Source organism: Manis pentadactyla, chromosome 7, assembly GCF_030020395.1.
Source record: "Manis pentadactyla isolate mManPen7 chromosome 7, mManPen7.hap1, whole genome shotgun sequence".
Lineage (NCBI taxonomy): Eukaryota > Metazoa > Chordata > Mammalia > Pholidota > Manidae > Manis > Manis pentadactyla.
In genome coordinates, this window is record NC_080025.1 from 8,342,700 (window position 1) to 8,365,238 (window position 22,539).

Below are 22,539 nucleotides of genomic sequence, written 5' to 3' on the forward strand. Positions count from 1 at the left end.
ATACTAGTGAGCCTCTATTAACCTCTATGAAATTGCATATTATTCCACTCTAGGAGTCAAAGATGAGTTTTCTGTCCATGAGACTGAACTTTGAAGTTCCGCAGAAGTCCACAGGGCATGCTTTGAGCTTTAGGGCCCCAGCATTCAGCTCACTGATAATGAGCTGATAGGGTCTGAGGCTGTTCCCAGATAGAGATTACATTTTCCGTCTTGGATTCTTGAGTGCTAATGACTATAAAGTGGAAAACCCCAGGCTACCAAAGAGGGGGGGAAAAAAAGAGGAGAGAATGAAAGAAAGAAAAAGAGAGAAGGAAAGACAGAGAAAGTTGTGTCTCGGATCTGCCTGACCCTGCAAAAAACCATCTTAGAAGCAGGCCCTTTTAAGCCACAAACTGGGGACCAAGGGCAGGGGACAGACGTAACAGCAGTGTAGTCAGCAGTCAAATCAGCCAAGATATGGATCAGAATCAAATAAAATTAGGGGAGTTTTGGAAGGGTGAGGATATCAGGGGCCATTCAAGGGCGCAGGTAACCTGCCCTTATGAAGGGTTTGAGGACTGAAATCTTAAGAGCCCTGTGTTCTAAATGGGGAAACTCAATGTGCAGAGATGCCTTAACTGGAGCTTTCTGTGGTTAAATTTCTCTAGCTCATTAAGTCAGTGGTTTTCAGAGGGCATCCTCCTTTTCCCAAGACTTCGAATTATCAATGCCAAATCCATGAGCTATAATCTTCCACATATTGTTCTCCACTTGCTTCACAATGAGTGATTCTGTGACTCAGGCTCCGACGACACCTGCTTGTCTGATCATGCCCAGCCATCTGTACAAAGTAATTCAAAGTGAGTTCTCATGTGAATCGCTGTTCTTTTTGTTTTGTCATAAATCCCAATTACATTATTCAGCTACTACGAGAGTCGGCTTACACACTTCTTTCACCCCTATGTGGAGCTTACAGATAGGAAAATGATTTAATAGACGTCACCTGGACTATAAGTGGACCTGGCTGGCTGGTGACTTGGTAAATATGTTGTTTGCATATGCCCTGGGGGCATGGGATTTCGATCTTACTAGCTCTTGTTGGTAGTTACATTTCTATCAATACCTATTTAAAAGAAAGGTTTATCCTGAACATTTTAGATTTCTTTCCCAGGGAAGCCAAGGACAAATGTCAAGGTGGTTATTGGTCATTTTGTCTTTTTCCTTCTTTCTGCTTCTCTTTGGTTGTTACTGATGATGACGATGGCGCTGGAGGGGACAAGACGACAGGAAGACATAAAATGCGTTATTTGGAGTAGGTTTTAGACACTCTGGATTGTCTGATAAAAATTCTCGTCTAGCTGACCCCGAACGCTCTTCGTGTTTGATCTGGGACATCCTGACAGTCACGCCATCCACATGCCGCTACAGATGATGGTAAAAATAGGGGTTAGAAGCCTTGCAAAAGCACTTTCCTCATTGATAAAATTGGCAGTGACCTTAACAGTGACTCACTAAGCTTTTTAGCACTGACAGAAATAACCATTTTTTCCACTCGATTTTCATCATAGACACATTTCCCTTTGATCTTCAGATACAATACATGTCCCTGCGCTTGTGGGGCTTTGGAAATCTGGTCACTTCACTCTTCTTCCATTTGTATTATGATTCTTATCAGAATCCTCCCAAATATATATTTGAGGACACTGGATGGGAAAAACCTCAGAATGTAGAAGAATATATATATATATATATATATATATATATATATGTACCTATAGACATAGAAATTCATCAGTTTAAGGCCATTTTACATGATCAGTTTGATTGCCAGTGTCTGTAAACCCTCATAGAATACATAAAGCTCTCAGTTATATCTACTACCTCTGTGTTCTTTAAATCCCTAGATCTCAGTTATTTTCTAAATTTTTGCAAGGGGTATCAAATCACTGAAAGCCGAGAGTAGATTTTGCAAGAGTAAAGTTAGCAGTGAATAGTGAATGACTATTTTAATTCACTTGATATTTGGAAACCATAGTCTTGATTTCACGGCTAAAGTCAGTAGCACCCATAAGTAATTACTCTCCATGAATTAACATATGTTATTTCTATGTTCTCTTTTCAAGAAATTGAGGCTGTTAACTATAAACTATGGCTAAATTGCCCAAGTCACAGTCAGTCTAGAAGTTTCTAGCACCCTCCTGATTGAAACTGTATGGGGATCAACTGTGTGTCAGTTTAATTCACAGTTAGAGTGAACTGAAAAATCGACTGCTTCCTACTGAGGTAATTTAGCTTGAAGATGCTACCTTGAGTTGTTTTGCTGGCATAGAATTACACTTAATAAAAAATCCTATAACTGAGACAATGAGAAGTCACTGAAACTACATATTTAGAACTGACAGCTGTAGGAACAACTATTTTTAAGTCATTTATTCTAACCTGTGAATCACAGGAAACTGAAGTCCTGAATCTTTGCATAATGTTCAAGATCCCTCTGACAGAAACGCAGCTTTTTAGGAAAGAGAATGATGGTCACCAGTGATATTAAGGGCCATGACCGTTTATGGAAATATCAGTATATTTTCTAAAGTTCTATCATAATAAGCAATGAAAGATACGATCAGTATGACAGAGTTAAACAATTATAATAAAAAACTATTGTGTTCATCTTGATTATTGGCAGGCCTCTTAACTGATGATGCCTCATTATAATGTTTGAGTAAATCCAAATAACATGCTGAATATTGTAATGAAATCATCATTAATATTCAAAAATATATATTCGTATTTCCCAGAGTTGTAGCAACGAAAAATGGTAAAATCTTCCTCAAATGGGGTTTTGGCCAATACTCTCTCTGACTGTCTGACTCTGCCAGCCACTGATTGTGAAGAGCCGGCCAGTGATACCTTTTGGGCATGAAAAGGAATCTCTGTGAAAATGGAGACTGACAGAGCTTACCCAGAATGCATCTCCAGGGTACGGACTTGCAGACAAGAATTCCTGTCTCTGGAGAGCAGTGCGGTCTAGCAGGGAGAGCACGGCCCTCAGGGTCAACCAGCTTGGGCCTCGAAACAGGGAGATCACCCATCTCGCAGGATTGCTGGGAGGGTGAAGTGCCTCCCTTGTGAAACATCTATCAGCGCCTGACACAAACACGTGCCATGTTCACAGAAGTTCATTTCCTTCTTTGCTTCCCAGCATTCTCGGTGTGATTGTTCTGAAGCAACAGACGGCCAACCGTAGGGAAAAGTAGGCAACCTTCACAGCTAGCATATTAATCGTATTTTAAAGTGTCTTTGAAACTTGGTCATTTAGAAGTTAAATTAGGCTAGTCACCTTATTTGTTTTTGCTGCCTGCTGGATAAACAGTGCCAGGCTATACAGCTGACTTCTAATAAATATTTATGGACTGAATAAATGAATGGGAACCATGGAACACATTTTCTCATAGAAACATTATTAATTGATGTGACTAGATTGCTGGGCCCAATGTCAAAGCCAACCGAAACAGTAAGACAACTAGAAAAGAGCATTTTGTCAATACAGCTACAGACCCAGGCCCATGTATTTCCATATGGAAACACATTTAAGGTGCTTCAGTTCCAAATTCCAAACTGAGGAGACCACGGCTTCTCCCAAATGCACTGACATCAACGGCTTCCTGGCCCAACCATTTCCCATAGTCAAGTGAGAAGGAGACAGAAATTCTCCAAGCTGCTTGTGCTGATTTGTAAAACCCAAGGGATTGACTCCAGAAAACTGACCATCACTGTGTGATCAGCATTCTCCTATACCTGTAGTTTCTGGAGTCACAAATGACCTCGGAGTCCCTACACCAAATGTTGGGAATTGGCTTGTCCCCCCACCTACCTCCTGCCAGGACTGAATGTACCATCCACCACACCCACACACCCTCCGCCCCCGGCTCTCAGTGGGACACCTGATAACCCAGAGCTGAAGGAGCAGAATATCAGCTACTTAAACTGTAAAGCGTAAATCATGGGTCTGTGTGCGCCACAGCAATATAAAAATTCCAAATTCTCCACCAAGTTAGAAAGTATAAACAAAGGTACAGGAACCCACTTCCCACTTGCTCCAGCTCAGGATGCCCCAGCATGCCCCAGGATATCAGTAGCACGAGAGTTGACTCTTAATTTGGGACGGTACGGTACCCAAGAGAAGCAGTGAGCAGAAGTTTTTAAGTGTGTCCAGGAGAAAACGCACCGATAAGAGTTGGCTGTGTGAAGGGTGACCTTTGGCAAATTCCTTAAATTTTCTCATGTTCCGTTACCTGCTCTGTAAAACTGGATAAAAATCATGCCTGCCTTATGAGGTTGTTGTGGAGATGAGAGGGGTTAATGCTCAGGGACAGTACAAACACGCTGGTCCTCAATAAACATGAACTGTCATCACACATCCCGTCATGACTGTCTCTGGGGGGCTCCGTGTCCAGACACCTCCAGGTGGTGGAAGGAAGCAAGTAACCTTTCTGGGTGAGGAAAAAAGAACACTTTGATTACCTACAGGGATATTTGGTACACAAATAAAATCAAAGACAGCCTTTTTCATGAAAATAGCTACCTACTAGAGGGGATTATGCCCTCATCCAGGGTGATCTGAAAACTTTTTCACACCTGTCATGGCAAAGTCACAAATACAAATACTGGCTATGAAAACTGGTGCTGATGTGCGCGTGATGGCCAAATATCGAGTCCGCTCTCACCGGCCCCACGATTTCATCATCATCCCTCAATACCTTGCACTGAACCACGTCAAACAAGAAAAAGCAGTTCTCAGTATCAGCCCTGATTGAATTTCAGAGCGCTCTGCTCACGGGCAGTCTCCTCCCTGAAAGCTTTGTGTCTTGTCTTCCATAACGCCAGCCCCTCCGCGGCCCCCTTCCTTCTCTCTGGTGGCTTCCTCGCCTGCCTTGTCCTTTCTCCTAGGTGTACAGGGGTCTGTCCCTCTCTCTCCCTCTGTATGGCCCACACCTGCTCCCTTGGGGAGCTCATCTAACTCTGCTGCTCTATTGCCCACCTGTCTGAGGCTTGCGATTCTTCCCCTCTAACTTCGGGCCAGACTCCCGAAGAACCTCTACTCCTCACCACACGTCGTGAGCACCTTTTGTTTTGGTGTGTCCTGATCAACTGGGAGCTTCCTGAACCTCGGACTCATGTCTGTCTTCCCTGGGTCTAGCCTAGTTGCAGGAACCCGGCAAGTGACTCAACCGCTACCCCTCGAGGTCTGCCGAATTCCGAATCCCCTGAAAATGTTCTCCAATGCAACTGAAAGCATTCAGCTCCCGGCACCCCGTTCCATTTGTGTGCAAACTCTCTACCTTGTCATTTTTGTTCGCTTGACTGAAATTGCTCTCGTCATCCACTCTCTGTGGCAGCCCCTGCCCGCCGTCTTTAAGGAATCAGACTCTTCCTTCAGCCTCCTCCTCAGCCCTGCCTCCTCCATGTATTTACCCCATCTCCCTTGGAGAAGTAGCCTCCTCTGCCTCTGACTCCCAAAACATTTGCTCTATACTTCCTTTATGGTGCTCGCCAGTTTGGTGTGCTTATTATACTGCTTTATTTATCTAATTCCCTTAAAGAAAGTATATACATCAAATAGCTACAGATTCTCCACGCTGCCTGGTACATGCAAAGATACTTAGCAACTGCTTGTTACATGACTAAGCGAATCAGTTATCACTTTATAGTTATGTGTATTAATACATTATAGTTAATATATATAGTTACAGTAAAATTAATACAGTATAGCAAATTTTCTATTTATACTGTTTCTCCAGGCTGGTCTCACAAGCAATATCTTTGCATGGCAACTCGAATGAGCAAACGGCTTCAAGACTGAGGCAGAATACACCTTTCTGGTGAGTAACATTTAAATTTTAAATCTGATTGTAATCCCAACAGCTAATGTTTGTGCCTCTATTTGGTTTTAAAGTCCACTTTCATCATATTTTAAGATAGTCTGGTATGTTTTCTTGGAGGTTAGAAGGAATTGATGAGGAAAGTTTTCAACAATATTGTAATTTCTTATAGATGTCAGCATGAAACCTTGCAATTTTGACACAATGCTGAAGTGATTCGGTATACTTCTAGAAGGAATTTATATTTTTGTGTAAATTTTATTGACGTATTATACCATTCAGAAAAATGTGCAAGGTCTAAGTGCACAGCTTGATGGATTTTCAGAGGGAGCATGTCTTTGTAACAGGTGAAGAAATGCTATTACCAGCATCCCAGAAGGTCCCCCCAACCCTGAGGGCCCCTATTGAACACGTCCCCTCCACACCACCTTTGCATACCTCATCACAGTTGATCATATTCATGACTTCTAACCCTGCAAAGTAGTTTCTGCTGTTACATATATTGCACGTGAATGGAAGGACTATCTTTTTAAATAACTTAAAAATAAAGACAAATCGAAAAAGAAGTACAGCCAACAGATGTACTATTTATGTAACAGCTGTTTTGCCAGACGATTTGACAGCTGATTGGAATTGTATCACTTTTATTCTTAAATCCAGCAACTACATCACCTGCTTTATGATTGAGGGTCACTGCTGATTAAGCATTCTACTCATTTTTTTTGCCTCAAATTGGTGCTTAGTACTATAGCCTGCCCAATATCAGGATAGGTATTCATCACATGTCAAATGTTTATAGCAACTGTCTTTTATAGTTAGAGCAAAAGATTTTATTTTACCATTGACTGATTAAATTGATAATTAACATAGGCTGACAATTCTGTACGGTTTCTCAAAGGAACCAAGAAAATGATAGAGGTACACTTAGACATCTAAAGGCTTAATAATACATTTGTTAAAGGCTTATTATAGTTAGTGTAATAAATGAGAAATAGGATCACATTTATTTCAAGAGAGAAATGCCTTTCCAGTTAGCTATAAAGGGAAGGTCTTACTAAGAGCCTCCTAATCTCTGTTAATTTTTAAGCATCATTCCAAGAAATGGCAATTAAACCTTAACACTTCAACTATCACCACTTAGATAGGATTTTATTGATCCAGGTCCTGGAGAGGAAAATAATAGCATTTCCACAAAATTTCTCCTAAGTTTCTACTGAATTCTACTTAATTTCCAAAAAAAAAAGTATTGCTGCCTGATTTCATGAATACTATTATTAAATGTAATAACTTCTTATCCTACTTCATTAATTTTCATTTAAGAGCAACTGGTTCCTTCCTTAAAAGATCATTTCTGCCATCCAAATCCTCTCTCTACATTTAGTATCACTAATAATCGCACTGTGAAGTGGTATCCAATCTTGTATATTATAGATTATTCATCTGTTACCCAGAGAACTGCTTGACTTTGCTCCTAAATTTTAGGATACACTCCAATTTGGAGAGACCTGTAGTCCCCTAAATACATCACCTTAACCTGTTCTTGAACATGTACTTAATCATCTTTAATTATGTGCATTTTGAGTGCAAGAAAAACATTTAAAGTAATATTTTCTAGTCAAGTTTTATTTAAAACTATTCAGTGGGTTTCTATTTACCTTAAAGAATATGTATGTTATAAAACATTTAGCAAGTTGGAGGATTAAAAATGGTATTTAAAGGTACAACTCAACAAAATCCCAACTTTTCAAAATGTTGGGAATTACAAAAATAGCCACATGGAATATTTTCCACTCTATTATTAATACGCATGGGTGTGAAAAGGAAAAGGAGTTCTTTCTGTCACAAAGTTAGGGTCAGTCCCTGACCATACTCCCTCACCCAGTGGACAAGCCATGTTCTGATTTCCATCACGGAGAATGGTTTTGCCTAACCTTGAACTTCATTTAAATGGAATCATACAATGTGTGGTTTTGGGCTTCTGGCTGCTTTCATTCAACACACTGTTTTTGAATTTCATCCCTGTTGTGGAGTTTAACAATACTTCATACCTTTTTTTTAACTATTGAGTAGTATTCATCAAATTAATATGCCACTAATTCTTAAATCATTTCCCTGTGGACATTTGGTCGTTTTCAAATTTTACGTCTTATGAATAAAGCGGTTGCAAACATTTTGTACATTTATGTGGCCATATGTATTCATTTCTCTTGGGAAGATACCAAGGTGTGGAATTTCTGGGTCATGAAGGTGGTGTTTAATGTTATAAATGACTGCCTAGCAGTGTTTCAAAGTCTTGGTCCCATTTTAGGCTGCCAGAAATGGAGGAGAGTTTATTTGTCCTGAATCTTCACCAACATTTGATGTTACTAGACTTCTGGGTTTTAGCTTCTTTTGTGACCTCACTGTGGCTTTAATTTGCATTACCTTTATGACTAATGATGCCAGGGTATTTTCATGTGCTTATTAGCCATTCATACAGCTTCTTTTCTTGAAGTTTCTGTTTGAGTTGTTTGTCTGTTAGATGTGTTTGCCTGACTTATGGGAGTTTTTAAAATATATGTTGGATGTAAGACTTTTTTCTGATTTTATGTATTGTGAATATTTTCACTCAGTCTGTGGCTTGTCTATTTTCTTAACTATGTCTTTTGATAAATAGGTTGTTTTTATTCTGATAAATTCTAATTGGTCATGGTTGGTTTTTTTTTTTTGCATGGTTAGTGCTTTCTATGTCCACTCTAAGAAATATTACCAACATCAAATTTGAAAATCTTTATAATTTTGTTTCTAACATCGGTGTCTTTGATGATCTTGAATTGATTTTTGGGGGTGGGGTGGGGTTGAGTTGAATTGTTTTCACATGTTTTTGCAATTATTCCAGCACAATTCAGTGAAAGATAATTCCTTTCCAAATTAAATAGTTGTGGCCCTTTATTGAAAATCACCTTTTTTTGCTGTTTCACATTTCTAGTAATTTTTTAATTTATATTGGTCATTATTGATGATTTATTCTAAGGAATTATGGAATTTAGTTTATGTTGCCTTCTTTTTTGGATTCATCATTTTTTTATTCAAGTATCATTGGTGTACAATCTTATATTGGTTTCAAGTATACAAAAAAGTAATCTAGCAGTTACCCAGATTATTAAATCCTCACCCCATCTAGTACAGTTACTGTCTGTCAACTTGGGAAGATGTTACAGAATCATTGACTTTATTGTGCATGCTGTAATACCATACCTGTGACCAACGTATATTATGATTGATAATTTTTGTGCCCCTTTATCCTCCCCACCATCCCCCCACCATCACAGCCCCTCCCACAAGGTTCCTGCCTACTAATCACAACATCTAAAGTAATTTGGTGTCTTTTTTTGATCGCTTAGTTTTCTCCTGATTATGGATCACATTGTTCTGCTGTTTCACATTTCTAGTAATTTTTAATTGTACACTGGACATTACTGATTTTTCTCTAGAGAGCTATGGAGTCTGGTTGATGTTATCTTCTTTTAAAGCATGCTGAATTTTCTTATGGCAGACAGTTAAATTATGATGGGCCTTCCAAACTATTGGACTGATTTTATTTCTTGTTAAAGTAGCTGTATCTCCAATTTTGTCCTGTGCCTTCAGGCATATCCCTTACTCTAGGACTTCATCTTTATTTCCAGTTTGTAGCTTGTCAATAATCTCAACTCAGTGATTTGAGATGTGCAGTAAATTTGTACTACTCACGCTTAATTGGCTTCAATATCTCCCCATCCTGCATGATCATAGATAAAAGAGATAAACAGAGATATTAGCTCTCAGCCTCACCACAAATAGTCACTCTCTGCTCAATCACATAAAGTATTGCCCCTTTTGTGTATATCCCAAGGCAAAGCCATGGACCTGCAGAGAATGTCCGTGCACCTTCCATTCTTCCCTGCTTCTCTCTCTACACTGCAGTGTACTCCTTTCTAGTACCCATACCATGCAAATTCTAAATGCTTCATAGCCCTGAACTCTGACCTCTGCCTCCTCTGTTCAATGATATATTGTACTCTACTTTAGCTCTACTTTCCTGTGTGCATTCCAAAACAAATAATGGGGTTCCATTCACGCGCTTGCCTTCTCTCAAAGATCACAGTCCTTCAGTACCTGTGGTCCATTGCCTCAAAACAGTTGTTTCATATATTCTGTTCAGTTTTACTGTTATTTGGGTGGAAGCCATGTCCAGTGCCATCATGGCCATGTGTGGAAATTCTTCTGATTCTTCATAATTTCTAATGATAGACAAAATAATTGCAATGAATCTCTGTTTTCATTTCATTAGGGTTAAAGGACATATCATCTTCAAATCTAGCCAAGTGAAATGTGCCCCCATCTCTTGAAAGCAGAGTGAACGCATCTGGTTTTCCTAACATTGTCCCAGTGAATGCTTATCATTAACAGCTCTCCATTTCACTCTTGAAAAATAACATAGTTTTGGCAATAAATTGTCTGACTACTGTAATTATGAGAATGAATAATAACGATTTTATTCATTAAGATAATCCTATAATCCTTTATGTTCATTACACAATCATTTCTAATATTCAGTTTACCTTTCCCAAATTTAAAAGTTATTTCTTTTTAGGAAAATATTTTTTTACCAATAGGTAATTTTGCATACCACATACCCTTCCATTTGGAAGTGCTTTGAAATGAGTTTTAAATGTAGTCAGTATGTGCTTTGAGAAATAAGTTGCACAGCACAAACCATACTTTTATCAGGATATTTCTTACATAGGAAAAAATATATCCTATTTATTCACAAATGACTCCCTCTTTAGGAGATTTTCTGTTGTTAAAGATAGCAAATCACTCTTACTTGCCATGATTAGTTGGATTAACTCCATGGATTCTATGACCAGGCTCCTGACTTGGTGTAAGTGGGCAATGGATACAGACATTGAAGTATTATTAGGAGAAGTTAAGATTTGTTCTTACTTCTCAAACCTCTCTTCTCAGTTCCTCCAGCAAGCAGTCATTTACATTCTAGTTATTGTGATCTAGCCTTCTGAAAAATACATAGTAACTTGGATATACGCGAACACCCTATAGAAAAAAAAAAACACTAATCAGAGAAAAATGTCCTATATTTCCCAACATTTGGGAGAGAATGAGTTCTTAAGTAAAACAACGGGAGAGTAAATGTAGTATCTCTGGCTATAAATAGGACTCCTCTTATTTAAGGGTATCATGTTCTCTGCATTGCATTTCTAGCCATGCAGTCAGTGACTTGATAGCTTAGTAAACATGATGTAAGGCAGATATTCTTGTTCATTATTTATTTTCTTTGAATACACACCTAGTTAATGCAGACTGGCAACTTGAATAGTTACCTAGTTATTTTTCAATCGCCAAGTTACATATCATATTGAACACAGTAACAAATGTTGAACTTTCAAATCTTATGCAAATGTGCTGTATTTCCGTAGGTCTCCTGTTCAGCAATTTATTACTTTTTATGTTTTTATATTGAAAACTATTCATAACCTATTTAATGTCATACCTGCATCTACAATGAAATATGGAGAACACCTTGCATTAAGTGAAAGGTTTTCTTTGATGATAATCCTTATAGAAGACTCAAACTGTTAGTCAGAAACACTTATTTTGAGAGAGTAGCAACCTAAACACTATAATATGTTCCTTCTGTTTTAAAACATCCGAAAGAATGCTGTCAGCTCTAAGTTTCTATACCTAGTATCTACTAAATCCGATCAGACCATTTTTATATAACGGTTGCAAATGTGTTTTTTTGAATGTTAAATCTGTTTCTATTTTTCAATCAATTTAAATGTGTAGAAAAAATGTTCTGATTGTATATTATCCAATTTTCATCAGCTGCCGGAAGGAAATGCTGTGCAAATCTGTGATTTAAAACCCTTAAAACTTCTGCTTGAAATGCATGTTTTGTTAAGAACATTAGATATGCAAAGTATCTTAAACAGAATTTTGATGTCTTTGTTAATAGCATTTAAAAGTTTTAGGATTTCAGATATTCAGAGATTTTATTCTCCTTGATTTCCAAGGTCATATATTTTAGACCTTTTCATTTCTTCTTTTAGAGATCATTGGAACTGTGGAGAAAATTGGTACAGGAAAGATAAAGAAGTAATTATATTATTAATAATAAGCTGTTCTTTCTAAGATTTAATGGAAAATATATTTTAGATAGGATATATAAATAACCAGAAATGTCAATAAACCTTTGTTTAAAACCCATTGTGCATATACAAATCAGTTGCCTGTGAGTTGTGTGAAATACGAAGATCTTGACTTCCATGAGCTTGTAATCTAGGTAAATAAATACAAATACAAATACCGAAAGAGTGGTATACTAAGTGCTGCTGGAATTTAGAGTAGCAAAAACAACATTTCTACCTCTAAGACTTCTAGGTGAAGTGAAATTTGAGGGAAGGAATGAAAGTATTCACAATGAAAATACTTTGGAAACACTAACAAATTTAAAGGCAATATATGTTCTTTATTAAATCTAAACAACCTACATTAGCTATGAAAAAATAAGTCGTTTTTATTTTAGAAATTTAAAAATAATTTTTTATTAAATCTAAATAACCTACATTGGTGCAAAAGTAAAAGCAATTAGAACAGATAATTTTCTTTCGTATAGCTCTATTTGGTGTCATACTGACTGAAAAAAGCAGAAGCATGAAACTGTGTTAATTAGTACTTTATTTAGTTTTTCATATTTAGCTTTACTAATAATATCAACTGGTATTTATGTTCATCTCCAAATAAGAGAATGCAAAAAAAAAAATTGTGACTTAAATATACAGGGATTTATTTTCACACTGAAAGCAAGACCCAGGTTATGGCAGCTCCATGATGTCACTGGGACTTTTTCTAGCCCTCCACAACCCTGTGGTGTTGGATCAGGTCCAAGATAGCAGCTGGGGCTCCAGTCATCACATCTTTCTTCCAGGCCTACAGCAAGTAGAAGGGACACGGAAGGATGCCAGCCCTTCCTTTAAGGAGGTTTCAAGGACGTGAAACACTTTACTTTTGCTTATATGGTGTAAGTAGCCAAAAGGTAGTCACCTAAGCAGATCTACTGCAAATGCTCTCTTCTGCATGGGTGCATGACTAAAATTAGGGTTTGATTTTGTTATGGAGGGCAAGGAAGCTTTAGAAGCTAGGGTAAGCCCACGGCAGTTTCTGCTATTCTTACCAAATACTTTGAACGTCCATAGTGCACATTGTGGCATTAAGTCGTATTTACGGTAAGTCAAAATGAGCCAGGCTGATAGTGCATCGATACGTAAGGGATATTGCTTACTGCGTTGATCGATTCCAGCCACCAGAAATGTTATTCAGTTCTCACCTATCCTCGTCACCCAAATATATGGAGATCATGAATATTTTCACTGGAAATGACTAAACCTAGAATGAGAATGAGAATCTGGCTGTGCAATTAATTCACTTACTCAAGGCTGTGTGTCATTACATTTGGGAGGGTGGAAAGATAGGTAGGTATGTATTTAGGTAATAGGTTATGTAGTTAGGTTGATAGAAAATAGAAAGGGCAAAGGAGATGGGCATGGAGCAAAAGAGAGGAGAGGAGAGGAAGAAAACTATGGAACTGGAGGGAATTCTTAGAATACTAAGGACTCTAGTCTAATCAAAATCTAGTATCTGTATTGACCTATCTGCAGATCATTTATATTCTCGGTGTAGCACATTGTTCTGCTCTGGGATGCTATTTTGTTTATGATCCTTATAATTATTTGTCAATAAGTCTTTATTTCCACATTGGTAAACTGAGAATGTATCTCAACCTTGTCTTGAGGAGGCTTATTTCTTCTAATATTTTATTATAAGCTGACTTATTTACTTTTTAACAAGGGGATGGCTCTGTCTACCTCTCTCTCGTGAGTGCTGAGTGCTTTTTGTCCACGTGTTTGCCTCCCACGTCCCCATCAGCATGGCATGTCTTGTCCATGGGCTGCTCTTCCCGTCCCCCTGTGCACGAATGGGGCTATAGTCCACCTCCTTTTCTCCTGCTCCTCACTGAGTCTTGGATGAGACCAGGAATCCTGTCATGGGCAGCTTCATGACACTATGTGTTGCTCCAGTGAACCTCTGGTGTGGGAAAGCAAAACTGTTGTTTCAACTCTTCCGTGTGCAGAAATCAACTCTGTCTAGTGACCTAAATTCAAAAGAACAATATTTAGTTCAGTTTATGCAGTGCCCTCCTGTCTTTGTACATCACAGGCAAAAAGAAAAAAAAAAGAACAGATAAAAGAAATTATCTGAGGAGTTTTCAGTGAAAGAGATTACCTCCAACCACATTACAGATGTCTTCCATGACCCTCGTAACTGCTATTGAGGAACGTAAACACCCCATTTCTCCAGCAATATGTACAGTCTATAGAAATTAGGTAGACTTAAGAGAAGGTAGCTCAGCAGTGAAGGGAAATTGATGCCAACTGAGAAAGTAAGGTGCCGAGTTACTTACAGGGCTCAAATCTATTCTTATGGGATCTAATATCGGCAGTACCATTGAAATTTGTGAAGACGTTATTTTAAAATTTTTGCATACAGCAATAACAGTACTTAATGAGATAAATGCTGCTTTTTCTTTAAAATAACCCATGCTCACTTTAATCATTTGGCATTAAGAGATCACTACATAGAAACCCCAGATATGGTTCCTGTGATATTTAGCAGAGGCCTCTTAATTTCAGTGTCTCTTATAAAACCAGCAGACACACTTGGGGCGCTTAGTTGATGGCACAATCCAAAGTGATCTGTCAAATATAGGCACCTGTGAGCATGCTTCCTGCACATACTGAAGTTAAGGGGAAAAAAAATATTATTTTTCCCTTGTTCAGATTGGATTTTAAATATAAAATAGGTGGACTTCTTTCTTGTGTGTCTAAGTTAATTTTTAAAAATTCAACTCTTGCATAGTCAATGGGGATGAGATAAATATTATGGGATTTTCATTTGCATTGCCCTTCCTGTTCTCTGAAATAATTTATTATAATTTTCATGAGACTTCATAATATTATTCATTCACTTGATAATTGAAACGTTGTTAAACGCTGCCTCATGTTGATTCTTGACCTATACCAGCCAAAGGCACCTTCCTCGACTCCTTTTCTCCTTTCCTGCTGAGGAAGTTAGCAAGTCTGATATCCAGCGATAACCTACACAGATGATTTCCATCTTATTTACTTATAACTTGGCGATGAAATGCCTGGCTTCCAAGAAATATATGGTAGATTGACGAATTGAAAACTATTTAAAATTTCAAATATGATGCAACTGTCAAGAGTTGTTACTACATCTTCAAAAGACATTATTTAACATCTACAAAAGACATTGGGGCATTAAAATGTGATTATAATCTTACAGGTAACAGTACTTTATCATTCTGACTGGCATAGAAGATTACTTTAAAATAAACAGTGATAACTTATTATATTCAAGTGTACTACCCAATTTTTTAGCAAGATAACAAGGGGAAAGTAGTGAGATGAAGTCATAGAATCTTAGGAAAATCATCAGCAACTAGATCAGTGCTTGGTACTTAGAAGAAACTGAATAAATGTTGATTTAGTGAGATCCATCTCCTAGACTTTGAAAGCAGATTAGGAAAAAGTGTATACCCTTGTTTTAGTAAAAGATTCATATAAACTCACAAAGGAATTCCTGTCTTCCTGGCAAATGACCAGCCGCTCATCGTCTCACAAAGCAACTAAAATCTACAAGCATGTAGCACGGCCCCTCCTTTGGCCAACTTCTAGTGCCAAACAAAATGAGTTTACTAAGGCTAGGGTCGGATCATGTCTTTGGTCCCTGAAATACGAGTCATGTTTTGTTTACTTCATCTTAGCATTCTGTTATTTTACCCAAGCTGATCTGGGTATACAATGTGAATGATTCATTGGACAAGTACACGACAAGACGGTCCTTGACTAGCAGCTAGAATTCCAGGGGGAAATCCCAGGTGTGAAAATCTTCCTCTCTGCTCTTTGCATTTAGGGGTAATTTGGCTTTACTTCTGCTCCACATTCCCAGGAGGTTTTATCCCCTGACCATCTGTTTAAAAGGATAACACAATTTAGGATACTGTTTTGAGATATGGAATTTTAAAAATCATTCAGATAGGCAGGTGTAATGATTCAATTGGTTATATTACTTGTATTTTTCTGACCCTGACACCAATTAGTAGAAGGAAGCTCAGTGGAAGTAATTAGCAGAGTAAAGGAAAAGGGGAATTTAAAGAGAATAAGTTTAAATACATTAGTCCAGAAGACAGACCAGAGGGACATGAATAAATACATTATACCAGAGAAAAGTGATATTTGAAACCAGAAAGAGAGGGATAATATTTATTGATTGCAGTTACATGCAAAGCATTATTCTAGGTCCCAAAATGTATTCACTTGGTCTTAATTGTTGACTGCTTTAGCTTATTTTGTTTTACTTTTATTTACATTGGTAGCACATTTTAAAATTATGACAAGTCAATGGCATATAACTAAGAATGAGTGTGTTTCCTGGAGATGTAGACTATGACCCAGACAGTGCCAAAGACTTACTATCAGATGTTAACCCTTGGGCTGCCTGCTTTTTCATACTTTGGCAGCCAAATGAAGAGAGTGCAGGAATCATGGCACATAAACTAAATGATAAAAATATTCATCTGCTTGCCTGACATCTGGACCATAAAATCAGCCTACGTTTTAGGTGCAGGCTAGTGATGACATTCTTCCCGATTAGAATTATCTTTTAAATTCTTCCTATCATTCATGTAACTTCTCTGGTTTTGTACATTTTTGATTGAGGGGAAATATGCACAAAGTTCAGAAAGTCAAGCATCGCAGGGTGAAAGTGCTCTAGTGTAATTTTGGGTTAACTCAGGAAGTTCAAGGTTTTAGCTGGAAGAACATGCTTTCAAGGACTTCCACTGTAGCCCCGTTTGCCTGCAGGCAGGCTGCAATGCCCTGGCTGTCCAGGCTCTGCCTTCAGTATAAGGAAACCCTTTGTAGAAGGCACCTGCTCGATCCTAATGATACATTTTAAGGGCGGCATGGAATCAAAATGAGAAGCAAATGGATTAATTATTCCTCTGTATGGGACCTGGGAATTCATTCATTACATTTGTTTCTCATCATTTTGCGTACTCTTGGGCTTCTGCAAAAAAGAAATGTTAAATGAGAAATGAAAGCAGGTGAGCCTTTATTTCAGTGTTGGAATTTCAATTTAAGTGTCCTAGAGCAGGGAAATAGTCTTGACAGGGGGACGCCCAGGCCCTCTTCTTGGAATGGGGTTTGAAGATTCATAAACTATGGCGCTTATTCTCAAGCACATCAAAGCCCAGCTGGGGAAGGAAAGGTGGGAGGCAGTCAACCTGGGTTGTGGTCCCGACTTTTCCCCTAGTCATACCTCCTTGAACACTTAGCACCAAAGACCTCCTTTGTCAATTAGAGGATTAGAGCCAATTAGTGCTAAATTCTCCTCTAATTCAAAAACTTCATATCTTCATATAATTATAGACTTCTGTTACGGGAAAGGTCTTCAGTGATAATTTAACACTTCATTCACCTAGACCAACATGTTCTTCCAAATTGGTCCAATAGGTGGGTCAAAGTTGAAAATGGGAGATGTATGTCAGAATCAGGGACATAGAGGTAATCACAGTATCAGACTGAATGAGCTCTCAAAAGGTATGATTAAGAGAAGCAGAGGAACAGGGTATGGAGTGATTTTAAAACCACCCCCAAAGGCAAATTAACATGTCCCGCCTTTCACATTGTTCACTGACAATTTTTAAATTATAATCGTAGGTTTTTAAAAAAAAATACATATACATGTTCCTGAGGATCTGTCCCCATTCAAACTGTGGCTAATTGTGTGTTTCATTTTGCATTCAAATGCAGTTAGGCTCCTTGAATATGACCACTTTTGAAACTAAATGTCTTGTTTAATAACTGGTCTAGTTCATCTAACAATTCAAATAATGGTTGGCAATCCTGTTTCTCTGACCAAATTGTAAATTCTCCAAGGGTGAGGTTTGAGGGAACTAAGAATTTTGTACTAAGAACCTGTGTGTGAGGGGTGGGGGTGGGGGGGTGTGTTTAGTTGATTTGAAGAGATTTTCCTCAGCTCGTCCAAATCATCCATGTTACTCATATCCTGCAAACTTAACGAGCATTCTGCAGACTCATAATAGTAGATCCCATGCCACCGATCAAACTATTTTTACATTACTATTTTTTACACCCCATCTCTTTGCACAAAGAATTTGAGAAAATATCCAGTTTCTTAAATGATCTGTAGTGAAATAGTAAACTATAAGTAGATTAGTGCGAGGGACAAGGAGCATATAAAGATGCCAATCATGAGATGGGTCTCCTTGCTGAGCATCATATTTCACTTGAGCTTTCTAGTAGCCAGAGGAAATCATGGAGGCAGGTTCAGCTGTAAGGTTCTCATTAACGGGTAGGAGAAAGCATGCGCGTCCCTCGGGGGAAATAACACATTAGGTAGTTGTGTTCTCCAGACAAACTCCTGAGGAACGATTCTCATTATTTATACCGAATTCTAGCTGAATTGATTATTTTTTCATGGCACACTGATATGTCTGCTTACCAACCGGACATGATATAGAACTTTGCTTCCAGATAACCAAGAGCTTGTATGGGTAGCCCAATTAGTTCAAGGTCTCCTGTTGGATGTAGGAAAAAAACAAGGTCAAACTAACTGTCCATAATTACTGAGAATTTTCTCTTTCTTTTAAAAATTAAAAAAAAAATTCTTACATTTATTTTGGTAAAATATACATAAAATTGACCATTTTAGCCATTTTTAAGTGTACTGTACAGTGGGCATTAACTATATTCACAACATTGTATAACCATCACCACTATTTCCAGTGTTTTTCACCATCCCAAACAGAGACTGTACCCCTTAAGCACTAACCTCCCACCCCCACTGACCCCACCCCTAGCTAACTATTTTCCTCTTTTTCTGACTCGATGAAGTTCCCTGTTCTCTGTGGCTCATATAAGTGAAGTCATGAAGTATTTGCCCTTTTGTGTCTAGCTTATTTCACTGAGCATAATTTTTTCAAGGCTTATCCATGTTGTAGCATATCGGAGTTCCTTCCTTTTTGTGGCAGAACCATAGCCCACTGTAGCCTTTCTTTTTAAAAATATAATTGTACCTTTCAGTCTTAAGGTTTTTTTCCCTCCATTTTTGGAGTTGTCACAACACTAAAGATTCTAAAAGGACATCTGTTGATCTCTAAAGTTACCCCCACCCAGGTATAAATCATCATCTCAATTACTTTGTTTACATCGAGGTTTTGCTGTGATACTATTTTCTTGTCTATTATAATTTGACTTCAACAGAAAGCACTGTTTCTGTAGTCAACACTCTGACGCCACATGTGTGAGCTTTCCACACCAAACGATTCTCCGACTCTCTGAGGACACCAACAATTTAATTCCTCCAATTCATCCTACAATTTAATTCACTTCTGACGCTACCTAGATTTAGAGCAGACCCCACAGGTTAAGGGCTCAGTCTCACAAGACTGCCCCCCTACACCAGGTACTGATTGCCAGTGGTGAGCCCCCAGGTTGCCCACACTTCCGTCGACTTGGCTACAAATCAGGGTTTCCCATGACCCTCTCCTCAGATTTGATAATTTGCTATAACAGCTCCCGGAACTCAGGGAAACAGTTGACTATTACTTGTTTATTGTAAAGGATATTATAAAGGATACAAATGAACAGCCAGCTGAACAGGTGTACTGGGGAGATACAGAGGGGTGCTGAGCTTGGAAGCTTGGGTCCCTGTGCGGTCCGGGATGCACCACTCTTCCAGTACCTGGATGCATTCGCCAACCTGGAAGCTCTCTGAACCCCATTGCTTAGTGTTTTCATGGAGGTTCCATACACAGGCACAAATGCATAAATCACCAGCTATTTGTGATCAGCTCAACCCTCAGCCGCTGCCCTCTCCCCAGTTGACTGGGCTGTTGGATGGGAGAGTAAAGTTCCAGCCCTCTGATCACATACGTGGCTGGACCCTCACCCCCATCCTGAGCTCTCTGGGAGCTATCAGCAGTCAGCCATCTATTAACATAAACTTAGCTACGGATGAAATTGGCTTATTATAAATCACAAAAGATGCTCCTCTGGATCCTATCACTCAGGAAATTACAAGGGTTCTAGGCAAAAACCAAATCTATATTTCTTATTATATCACAATATCACAACATGTGGTTTTGAAATCTCACATTGTTACCCATTTGATTTTGATATGACACCTTACTAATAAGCTCTGGGTTAATGATCAGTTTTAATTCAGTTTCATTCCATTTTAATTCAGTGATATTTCTAAATTGGGTAATTCATATCTGACATTCTTAGTGCCTGACACCTGCCTGAATATCCTTCGCCATGAGGAAAGTTTTCCATGGAGCCAATGTAAATAAAATCTGGAAGCTAGAGAAAATAGCTCCCTTGTAGAAATTTGGCACCTAAGAATCCAGCAAATAGTTTAAACACTTGACTGCTTTATTTCATGAATTCTTATACAATATATTTCAAAAAGTTCTTCTTGCTCACCTTATTTACCCTAACTGCCAGTCCATAGACTCTATTATAATAAACCCCGTGAAACTAGTCTGTCCTGACACCAGACCCTAAGTGTCAGCTACAATTGTGTCTCCACAGTTTCAATAGCTATCTTTACATGTAGCTAAGTCACTTAAAAAACAAACAAACAAACAACAACAAAAAAAACACAGATTTTATAGCCAAATGAAAAATTTTAAATATAAAGGGTGGATTAATAACTAAATGTGGTTTGCTTGGTTGTTACCATAGGCATAATGATATACTCAACAAAATACATTTTATTTCTAATGAATAATTCCAATTTCTCTTCATTAGGAAATTTGGGGTACCCTTTCATCTAGATGGCTACAAGCCTAACCTAGGTCTAGACAGGTTCTCTTTTTTCATTTTACTTTTCTTCATTGTCCTTCTTGTTCTATGCCCTTCTATCCAATCTAAGCTGGAATGGATATTTCCTTGAATCATGCTTTAAATCGTGTCTACAACTGCTTAAAGTATTTCTAAGGACAACTGCATTCTTCCAGTATAATATAACGTGCTGCAAATTTCCAAGTCCAGTGCTTAATACCCAACAACCACGATCTCTGCTCTGCATCCTCCCTGGTCAGATGCGCTCAGTTATTTGATGCCCTTTAGCTTTTGTAAGGGAAGATGCAACTTCAAAACCGGAAACAACCTGGAGCAGACTGCTTCAAACATATGGTACAAAACATTTTGAATTCAGATCACTCTCTTTTAAACTACCAAGCATTCTCCATTAACTGGAGGATCTCAGAGATCTGGCTTTTAGTTCTTAAAGGCCTATGACACACACACTATGTAGGTATAAGGGAAGAAAGAGGCAAGCTATCGAACACAAAGCAACACTAAACAGCTCCCTGGATAAGGCTCAACTCCAGTTTGTCATTTCCCAACAGTGCTCTCAGACAGAGCCTAGGCTTGAATAAACTTGTAGATAGCCCATGAAAAAAGACAAATTCAAATCAAAACAGATTCACTGTCTTTACATGGTATTTGGGACATACAAGCAACGATATTCAATCATGGTGGTCGCAACGGTAAAGAACAGGTGTGAACAATTTAATCGAATAGGTAATTAGAAATGTATCCTAAAATTAATGATGTTCCTTTGGACTGTGCTAGCTTTTGAACAACAAAGATACATAAAGCCATAATCTTTGGTCCTGTGTTTTCCCACTACAGTATTTTTTGGTTGCATTTTGGAAGAGTACTGAAATCCTTAACTTCCTTTATGGCTAATGGAATCTATGTATATAAACGTTAAAATTATATCCCAGAATAAAAGTAATTTGCTGTTATTTTTCTTGTTCATTTTTTTAAATTAATTGGGCTCTTCTATATAAACCAAAGTCTGAACTCCACTAGCTCTTAGTGAATGATACAGGAAAATCTAATCTCTTTGGAGGAACTCATAGTTAGGTTAAGCAGGCTACAGTGCCTTCTTTATTTGTTTAAATTACAGTATTTGTCAGATAGCAGGCGTAGTGTCTTTGAGGAAAGCGTGCCTACGTAGCGGAGAGCGTATAGCCATGTGTCTGGTAATTGGCTGGTGTGCTGAGTTTTACCTTACGCTGTTTTGAATTAATGCAAGACTCCAGCCTCTGGCTTCAGGGGGTTTAATTATCAGAATTGTCACATTTTAGTTATCAGCCCCAGGGGTGCATGCTGAGGTTGACTGTGAACATGCGATACTACCTGATACAGGTCACCCTGTGGCCAGGTATGGGCCACTTCAGGAGCAGACTTAATTTAAAGGAGCCCTTTCCTGGTTTAGAAATATTTATGGATAGAAACCAGATTTTCAAAGAAAAAAGAAACTACTTAAATACAAAGCTGTTCAGAAGAAAACTCAGTTACAATCTCAGTCTCTTACATACGGGACTTAGGGTGATGTTAAGAGGTTTCTAAATGTCAGTATTCATTGTTTTTATTTTGCATTTTTTGCATTTTAGATGATTAAACTCAAGCTATGTATTCTAATGTGTTGCATTAATCCATGTCCCACTCTAGTATCAGAA

The 22,539-nt window shown here is 38.2% G+C and overlaps 1 protein-coding gene across 8 annotated transcripts in view; it reads left to right on the forward strand.

Moving 5' to 3' along the window:
- TENM3 (teneurin transmembrane protein 3) overlaps positions 1-22,539 on the forward strand; it is a 1,816,466-nt gene that overhangs the window by 1,060,384 nt on the left and 733,543 nt on the right. For all 8 annotated transcript variants that reach the window (XM_036894289.2, XM_057505071.1, XM_036894291.2 and 5 more), the window contains exon 6: positions 5,778-5,858. The gene's annotated coding sequence lies outside the window, so the exon portion shown is untranslated. The remainder of the gene's footprint in view (positions 1-5,777; positions 5,859-22,539) is intronic.